The sequence below is a fragment of the Emys orbicularis genome, chromosome 23, assembly GCF_028017835.1.
Source record: "Emys orbicularis isolate rEmyOrb1 chromosome 23, rEmyOrb1.hap1, whole genome shotgun sequence".
Classification (NCBI taxonomy): domain Eukaryota; kingdom Metazoa; phylum Chordata; order Testudines; family Emydidae; genus Emys; species Emys orbicularis.
Genome location: NC_088705.1, coordinates 18,891,852 through 18,901,161, shown reverse-complemented (window position 1 = coordinate 18,901,161; position 9,310 = coordinate 18,891,852).

The following is a 9,310-nucleotide window of genomic DNA, read 5'->3' as shown; positions in this document are numbered from 1 at the left end:
TTGCCTTCCCATCCTGTGGCAAAGACTGTCCCTTTGTTCTCTGTTCAGCGCCTAGCACAGTGGGGCCCTGGCCCAGGACTGGGGCTCTTAGGTGCTATAGTAACACTACCAATAAATAATACGTATCCAGCACAAAGTGCAAGACACACTGCTCTGGGGAGCTGGCTGCAGGGCGCCAGGTGAAGCCATTCCCAAAGAATCTCGGCTCAATCGCTTGTTGCAGAACATCCAACGCAGGTGCTCACCCTTCTGTCCATGCTGCACACCGTGTATGTGTCCAGACACCCTTCTGCCTCAGCTATACACCTCACCGGCTGCCCGCATGGCGCCGCCAGCGGGGCAGGGGCTGTGTTCAAGGGCTGTCAGGGGAGTATGGCAGTGCAAGAGTTAATGAAATACTGTAGAGTCCAAGGCCAAGTGTGAAACCCTCTGTGCTGGGGTTTCACAGCCAGGCCTGTCTCTGGGCTGCTCAGCCGGGCTGCAGTGACTCATAGCAAATGAGGAAGGAAGTGAGCATGTGTGCGCTCTTTAGGGATGTTACTTAGTGCCAGAGGGTGGGGAAGGCGCTACGGGAGCGTGGGCGAGCAGGACAAGCGCACAGGGCAGCTCCCAACACTGCCTGTGGGGGGCCAGGGCCAGGCCAGCACAAACCAAGCGCCCAGGCTGAACTGCTCTTTCCCAGCTGCCCCTGCAGCCAGCAGCGTCCAGCGCATGGCAGTCACTGCTGACCCGCCGGCAGGAGTAATCAAAACCCAGCACATGGGGCTGTTTCACTTCTCGTCAACAGACTAAGGAGGCCTGGCAGGGGTTAAACAATTTTTTTGGCATTTGTTTTACCTTGGCAGTATCAGTACCGTGGGCCCAGCTCCTCAAAGGAAACCAGTGAGAGTTAGGCACCTAAATCCCTGTGACTGTCCTTCCACTGTTTGCTGGAGGACCCTGGGTTTGCGATGAGCCCTAAGCCACAGTGGACAGGTGTTGTTCAGCCTCCAGCGACTGGTTCTTCAGCTCAGGTTGTAGCAGTGTCTGCTTCCAGGCCTGGAGGTTCCCCATTGAAGTCCTGGGGGCTGGCCCCGATGGGGGCTGTCACAACACCCCTTATTGGAGAAGGAGGGGATGGGTCCTTGAGCCAGGATGTGAATTAGCTGCTGGAATGAAAGGTGTTAATAAAACCAACCCAATGGGTTCAACCAGTCCGAGGCGAAGCCCCTTCTCCCTTTGATCTGCCCTCTTGGCTTGGGATGGCCCCAAAGAGCCTTCCAGCTTCAACAGCACCGGGACATCTAGGGTAAAGCACAGCAGACCCCAGCCCTTCTCCGGCCTCTTCCATGTCCTGCAGGAAGAAGCAGAACTGGCCCAATCCCTGCTTGCCCCCGCCCCCTCACCAGGCTGTCACCTTTAGGAGCATGTTCAGGCCATACTGAGGCCCAGGGCAGCCTGTGGTCACACAGCCATGGCTGGCTCCCTCCCCTTCCAACCAGGCCAGCTCCCTCCCCTGCCCCCAAGAGAACTGAGCACGCCCAGCCCTCCTCCCCTGCCTCTGGGAACTGAGCACTCCCAGCCACCCCTCCACTCCACCCCCCCCCCGCAGGTAGGGTTGCCAGGCGTCTGGTTTCTGCATGGCTCCCGGAAGCAGCAGCATGTCCCCCCTGCTGGCTCCTACACATAGGGGGCACATGCTGCCCCCGCCCCAAGCGCCAGCTCCCGGCCAATGGGAGCTGCAGGGGCGGTGCCTGCGGACGGGGCAGCGCACAGAGCCTCCTGGCAGCACCTCTGCATAGGAGCTGGAGGGGGGACATGCCGCTGCTTCTGGGAGCTGCTTGAGGTAAGAGCCATTTGGAGCCTGCACCCCTGCCCCCCTCCCACACCCCAACCCCCTGCCCCAGTCCTGATCCCCCTCCTGCCCTCTGAACCCCTTGGTCCCAGCCCAGAGCACCCTCCTGAACCCCAAACTCCCCAGCCCCACCCCAGAGTCTGCACCCCCAGCCGGAGCCCTCAACCCCCCCCCCCGACACACTGCAACTCCCTCCCCTAGCCCAGAGCCCCTCCCACACTCTGAACCTCTCATTTCTGGCCCCACTCCAGAACCCCCACCCCCAGCCCAGAGCCCATACCCCCTCCCACACCCCAACCCCTGCCTCAGCCCGGAGCCCGCTCCCATACTCTGAACCCCTCGGCTCCACCCCACAGACCAGAGCCTCCTCCTGCACCCCAAACCCCTCATCCCTGGTGTGACGTTATTGACATGAACTGGGACCATATGGATCATTGTTGCAACCAAGGTCCTGTAGTGGCACCAGATCTTGTATAAAGGGGGTCAGGTAAGGTGTCTAAGACAAGGTTGTGATGTGCTGGTTATGATTATGCTATCTGGGTGCATGTATCATTTTTGTATTTAAAGTTATGAATATTGGCTCTATAGTGTCTGTATTTCAAACGTGTGCTATGCTTCTGGATGATACCCCAGACAATTTGGCATCAGCTCTGCCTAGCCTGCTTGAAGGCCCATTAAGGACCATCAGCTATACAATTGACCCATTGAGAGAAGGCAGACACACCTTGTGACTCAGGCCTGGTCTACACTACCCGCCTGAATTGGCGGGTAGAAATCGACCTCTCGGGGATCGATTTATCGCGTCCCGTCAGGACGCGACAATCGATCCCCGAATCGACGCTCTTACTCCACCAGCGAAGGTGGGAGTAAGAGCCGTCGACGGGAAGCCGCGGAGGTCGATTTTGCAGTCGTCCTCACAGCGGGGTAAGGCGGCTGCGATACGTCGAATTCAGCTACGCTATTCGCGTAGCTGAATTTGCGTATCTTAAATCGACCCCCCCCGTAGTGTAGATGTAGCCTCAGTAAGGTATGCAGGAACATGCCTATGGACAGAACTCTAAGGTTTTTTCTTGCCATGTGCCCGAATGCTTGTCTTTGGAACAAAGAAAGAGAGGCCACATGACAAGAGACTATAAAAGGCTGCTGCAGCTCCTCCATCTTGTCTTCAATCCTGCTTCTTACCTCTGGAGGGACTTTGCTGCAAACTGAAGCTCTACACAAAGGACTGATGACCCATCCCAGCTGGGGATGTATTCCAGAGACTTGATTTGAACCTGCAGTTTATTCCATCATTGCTACAAGCCTGAACCAAGAACTTTGCCATTACTGTAGGTAATTGATTCCATTTAACCAATTCTAGCTCTCATCTATATCTTTTTCCTTTTATGAATAAACCTTTAAATTCTAAAGGATTGGCAACAGCGTGATTTGTGGGTAAGATCTGATTTGTATATTGACCTAGGTCTGGGGCTTGGTCCTTTGGGATCGGGAGAACCTTTTTTCTTTTATTGGGGTATTGGTTTTCATAACCATTCTTCCCCCTAACAAGTGGCACTGGTGGTGATACTGGGAAACTGGAGTGTCTAAAGGAATTGCTTGTGTGACTTGTGGTTAGCCAGTGGGGTGAGACCAAAGTCTTCACTGGCTGGCTGGTTTGGTTTGCCTTAGAGGTGGAAAAACTCCAGCCTTGGGCTGTAACTGCCCTGCTTTAAGCGATTTGTCCTGTATTGGCACTCTCCGTTGGGTCCTGCCAGAACCAGCATTGTTACACCTGGCTCCACCCCAGAGCCCGCATGCCCAGCCAGAGCCCTCACCCCCTCCCACATCCCAACCCCCTGAGCCAGCCCGGTGAAAATGAGTGAATGAGTGAGGGTGGGGAGAGTGAGCGACAGAGGGGAGGGATGGAGTGAGCGGGGGCAGGGACTCGGAGAAGGGGTGGAGCCTCAGAGGAGGGGCAGGGCGGGGGGCAGGGCAAGGGTGTTCAGTTTTGTTGAGTAGAAAGTTGGCAACCCTACCGGCAGGGAACTGAACACTCCCAGCTCTCCCCCAACCCCCCCCTCCCCCGTCCCCAAGAGAACTGAGCACTTCCAGCCCCCCCGTCCCATCCCCTGCCCCCAAGAACTGGGCACTCCCAGCCTTGCCCCAGGGAAGATCTCAGGACGGTGCCCCTTTGCGGCAGAGCTGTTGTGGGAGGAGCACTGCTGGAGGCCAGACAGGGAGGTTTGGGGAGGGACAGTGGGTGGGTATAACCAGCCTGGCCTGAGGTATTGGGCTGCTGAAGTTTCCAGATCACAGGCCCTGGTTCTAATGGGGGACTTCAATCACCCGGACATCTGCTGGGAGAGCAATACAGCAATGCACAGACAATCCAGGAAGTTTTTGGAGAGTGTTGGGGACAACTTCCTGGTGCAACTACTGGAGGAACCACCAGGGGCAGTTCTCCTCTTGACCAGCTGTTTACAAACATGGAAGAATTGGCAGGAGGAAGTAGAAGGGGGTGGCAACCTGGGCTAGGGTGACCAGACAGCAAGTGTGAAAAATTGGGACAGGGGGTGGGAGGCAATAGGTGCCTATAGAAGCAAAAGCCCAAATATCGGGACTGTCCCTATAAAATAGGGACATCTGGTCACCCTAACCTGGGCAGCAGTGACCATGAGATGGTTGAGTTCAGGATCCTGACAAAAGGAAGAAAGGAGGGTAGCAAAATACGGCTTTATCGGGAGAGGGCTTGGACCCTGGGCTCTTCCTGTGGCCCAGAGATCTGTCTGCAAATTCCTCAGGCTGTGCAGCCCATGGAGCACTGGCTGAGAGCCGGTTTGTCCTGGCCCCTGCTAAATGGGTTCCCTCTGCCCTCACATCTGAGTGTTTTCCATTACTCTGGGAATGCTGCACATCCCCTGCTCCCCGTCAGGGCTGCCCCATGCCCTGCTGTTCCCCCCTAATTGACACATGCCAGGGTGGGGTCATGTGTGGAACCTGCAGGAGTGTCCTGCAGAGTCAGCAGGTGGAGGTGGCAGCCACCCACTCAGCTCTTTTGCCCAGTGGAGGGCAGGGTCAGGTTGGTAGTTTGGTGCTTTGCCCTCCTGCCCCTGGAAGAACAGCAGTTTTCCCTTTTCCTGGTTGCAAAGCACAGCTCCAGCCCTCAGGACTTCAGAGCTTTGCCTACTGGTTACTGCTCATGCCTGGCCTTTCAGCTGGGCCCATGGATTTGCCAGCTTCATGCCAGTGTCCGTGCAGATGGCCAGGTCACTGCCTGCCTGGATGTTCTGCAGGGAAGAGCTTTCTCCAGCCATCACCCCTTGGCATCCCTCCAGCATCCTCCAGCAGGGGAGACATTTCGCCAGAAGCTGGGACTCCGGCGCCATACAGGAAGTGCTGCTGTGGGGTGAGCTGGCTCATCGTCAGTCTCTTTTCTGCTCACAGGTGAACTTCAAATATTGTAGCTGCTGCTGAGACCTCGAACATCGAGCTGGGGCTGGGTGAAAGGACAATGCCAGGCTCGGCTGAGCTGGCAACCAGAACAAGGCTGCGGGGTGGCCAAGATGGTGCCAAGGAGCCTGGGGTGCCCCCTCCCTCCAGTCGGGGCGGGGACACCCCCCATAGGCAGAGTTACTATTTCCACCACTGTCTCCTTCCCCTCCCCCCTCAGTTAATGAGACAGGAGAAAGAGGCTCTAGGATGTACCTGGTGTCTGCTCGAGGGGGGGGGGGGGGGGGATGATTCCCAGCAGGCCTGGAACAGGAACTAGCCCCTCATGGTGCAGAACAGAGCGTGAAGAGCTGTTTGTGGCCACCAACCACTGGAACTGCCGCATTTTCTGCAACAGCCAGCCTGCCTGTTCCTCAAAAGTCAGTGTCCGCCACGGGGCTGCAGGCTCCAGCCTAGACTGTTGCAGCAGAGCCGTAACTAGCTATTTTTGCGCCCGAGGCAAGAATATAAAATTGCGCTCCCACCCCCAGCGCCGCCCAGCCCCCCCGAAACACTCCCCCCCAGCGCCGCCCGCCCTGCGGAAACAAACCCTTCTTCCCCAGCGCTGCCCCGCTGAAACAGCTGTGGGCCGAAAAGGAAGGTTGGGGGGAGGGGGGAGGGGGGAGGGGCGAGAGGAAGAAATGGCACGCATAGGGTGACCAGATCACAGCAGTAAAATAGGACCCACCTCCTCCCTGCTCGGCCCCACCATCACACCCCTCTTCACCACCTACCCCCCGCTGGCCTGCTGCGTCCCTCCTAGTCAGTCCCCCACCCACCACTCGCCTCCTTTCACCTTCTCCCTCCCCTGCCAGAAACCCCCATGCCCACCCCTAGAACCCCTGCTGGCTCACTGCTCGCCTCTTTGCCCACCCTCCGCTTGCCCACCCGCTCGCCCCCTACTCACCGCTCGCTCCCTCGCCCCCCCCAAGTATAAAGCCTCATTCAAAGACCCAGGGGTCACTATATTACTGCACACAGCAGTCAATCAATGCAGTTGTAGATAAATCTCTGCATTATGCATTTTTGTATAAGGTAGTATAATTAAGGTAAAAGAAAAATGTCTTTTTGCTAGAAGTAGAATAAGATCTTCCCCCCACTTCGTAATCAATTGCCCTGTTGAATGAATGAGGTGTGAATGAGGAAGGTGTGGAAGGCAGCACCTCCAGACAGCTGCAACCCTTGGAGAGGGGCTGGGAGCCAGACCAAGGACAATAAAACTTGTCAAGTGGGCTGACTAGAGAAGAGCAGACATACTGACGGCCTAGGGGGTTAGAAGCAAGCACCTTCCTTTGGGAACACCCTCTTTGCAGCATTGGGACAACACCCAGCCCAGGCCTTGGCTACACTGGCGCTGTACAGCGCTGCAACTTGCTGCGCTCAGGGGTGTGAAAATGCCCCCCCCCCCCGAGCACAGCGAGTGCAGCGCTGTAAAGCGCCAGTGTAATCAGCGCCTGCAGCGCTGCAAGCTACTCCCCTTGGAGAGGTGGAGTACATACAGCGCTGCGAGAGCTCTCTCACAGTGCTGGCGGTGCGACTACACTCGCGTTTCACGGCAGCGCTGTGAATTCCCAAGTGTAGCCAAGGCCCCAGAGAAAAGCAGCAAAAAGGACCAACAGAGACAGTCCCAGATTTTGAACTTGGGAGATTTGCCACCCTCCAGCCACTGACTCGCCGCTCGCCTCCTCACCGCCCCCCCCCCCCAAGTATAAAGCCTCATTCAAAGACCCAGGGGGTCACTATATTAATGCACACAGCAGTCAATCAATGCAGTACCAAACATTAAAATACTGAAAATGGATGCCCCCCTCCAGCCACTGACTCGCCGCTCGCCTCCTCACCGCTCCCCCCAAGTATAAAGCCTCATTCAAAGACCAGGGGGGTCACTATATTAATGCACACAGCAGTCAATCAATGCAGTACCAAACATTAAAATACTGAAAATGGATGCCCCCCTCCATCCACCGACTCGCCGCTCGCCTCCTCACCCCCCCTCCAAGTATCAGGGGCGGCAGGTTTGTAGAAATTTTGATGGTGCCCAGAACGCTCAGAGCCCCCCCCCCCCCAAACTCTGCCCCACACCTGCCTAAGGTTCTGCGAGGGAGTTTGGGTGGGGGGAGGAGGTCTGGGGTGCAGGCCCTGGGTTGGGGCAGGGGATTGGGGTGTAGGATGGTTGAGAGGTTGGGCTCTGGGATGGAGTCTGGGGTGCAGGCTCTAGGATGGAGGCTGGGGCACAGGGTGGGGGTGCAGGATGGGTGGAGGGGTGCAGGCTCTGGGAGGGAGTGCGGAGGGCTGGGTGCAGGCTCTGGGAGGGAGTCTGGGGTGCAGGCTCTGGGATGGAGTTTGGGTGCTGGGTGCAGGCTCCAGGGTTCAGGATGGGTGGAGGGGTGCAGGCTCTGGGAGGGAGTGCGGAGGGCTGGGTGCAGGCTCTGGGAGGGAGTCTGGGTGCTGGGTGCAGGCTCCGGGCTGGGGCACAGGGTGGGGGTGCAGGATGGGTGGAGGGGTGCAGGCTCTGGGAGGGAGTGCGGAGGGCTGGGTGCAGGCTCTCGGAGGGAGTCTGGGGTGCAGGCTCTGGGATGGAGTTTGGGTGCTGGGTGCAGGCTCCGGGCTGGGGCACAGGGTGGGGGTTCAGGATGGGTGGAGGGGTGCAGGCTCTGGAAGGGAGTGCGGAGGGCTGGGAGCAGGCTCTCGGAGGGAGTCTGGGGTGCAGGCTCTGGGATGGAGTTTGGGTGCTGGGTGCAGGCTCCGGGCTGGGGCACAGGGTGGGGGTTCAGGATGGGTGGAGGGGTGCAGGCTCTGGGAGGGAGTGCGGAGGGCTGGGTGCAGGCTCTGGGAGGGAGACTGGGTGCTGGGTGCAGGCTCCGGGCTGGGGCACAGGGTGGGGGTTCAGGATGGGTGGAGGGGTGCAGGCTCTGGGAGGGAGTGCGGAGGGCTGGGTGCAGGCTCTCGGAGGGAGTCTGGGGTGCAGGCTCTGGGATGGAGTTTGGGTGCTGGGTGCAGGCTCCGGGCTGGGGCACAGGGTGGGGGTGCAGGATGGGTGGAGGGGTGCAGGCTCTCGGAGGGAGTCTGGGGTGCAGGCTCTGGGATGGAGTTTGGGTGCTGGGTGCAGGCTCCGGGCTGGGGCACAGGGTGGGGGTGCAGGATGGGTGGAGGGGTGCAGGCTCTGGGAGGGAGTGCGGAGGGCTGGGTGCAGGCTCTGGGAGGGAGTCTGGGGTGCAGGCTCTAGGATGGAGTCTGGGTGCTGGGTGCAGGCTCCGGGCTGGGGCACAGGGTGGGGGTGCAGGATGGGTGGAGGGGTGCAGGCTCTGGGAGGGAGTGCGGAGGGCTGGGTGCAGGCTCTGGGAGGGAGTCTGGGGTGCAGGCTCTGGGATGGAGTTTGGGTGCTGGGTGCAGGCTCCGGGCTGGGGCACAGGGTGGGGGTTCAGGATGGGTGGAGGGGTGCAGGCTCTGGGAGGGAGTGCGGAGGGCTGGGTGCAGGCTCTGGGAGGGAGTCTGGGTGCTGGGTGCAGGCTCCGGGCTGGGGCACAGGGTGGGGGTTCAGGATGGGTGGAGGGGTGCAGGCTCTGGGAGGGAGTGCGGAGGGCTGGGTGCAGGCTCTCGGAGGGAGTCTGGGGTGCAGGCTCTGGGATGGAGTTTGGGTGCTGGGTGCAGGCTCCGGGCTGGGGCACAGGGTGGGGGTGCAGGATGGGTGGAGGGGTGCAGGCTCTGGGAGGGAGTGCGGAGGGCTGGGTGCAGGCTCTCGGAGGGAGTCTGGGGTGCAGGCTCTGGGATGGAGTTTGGGTGCTGGGTGCAGGCTCCGGGCTGGGGCACAGGGTGGGGGTGCAGGATGGGTGGAGGGGTGCAGGCTCTGGGAGGGAGTGCGGAGGGCTGGGTGCAGGCTCTGGGAGGGAGTCTGGGGTGCAGGCTCTGGGAGGGAGTTTGGGTGCTGGGTGCAGGCTCCGGGCTGGGGCACAGGGTGGGGATGCAGGATGGGTGGAGGGGTGCAGGCTCTGGGAGGGAGTGCGGAGG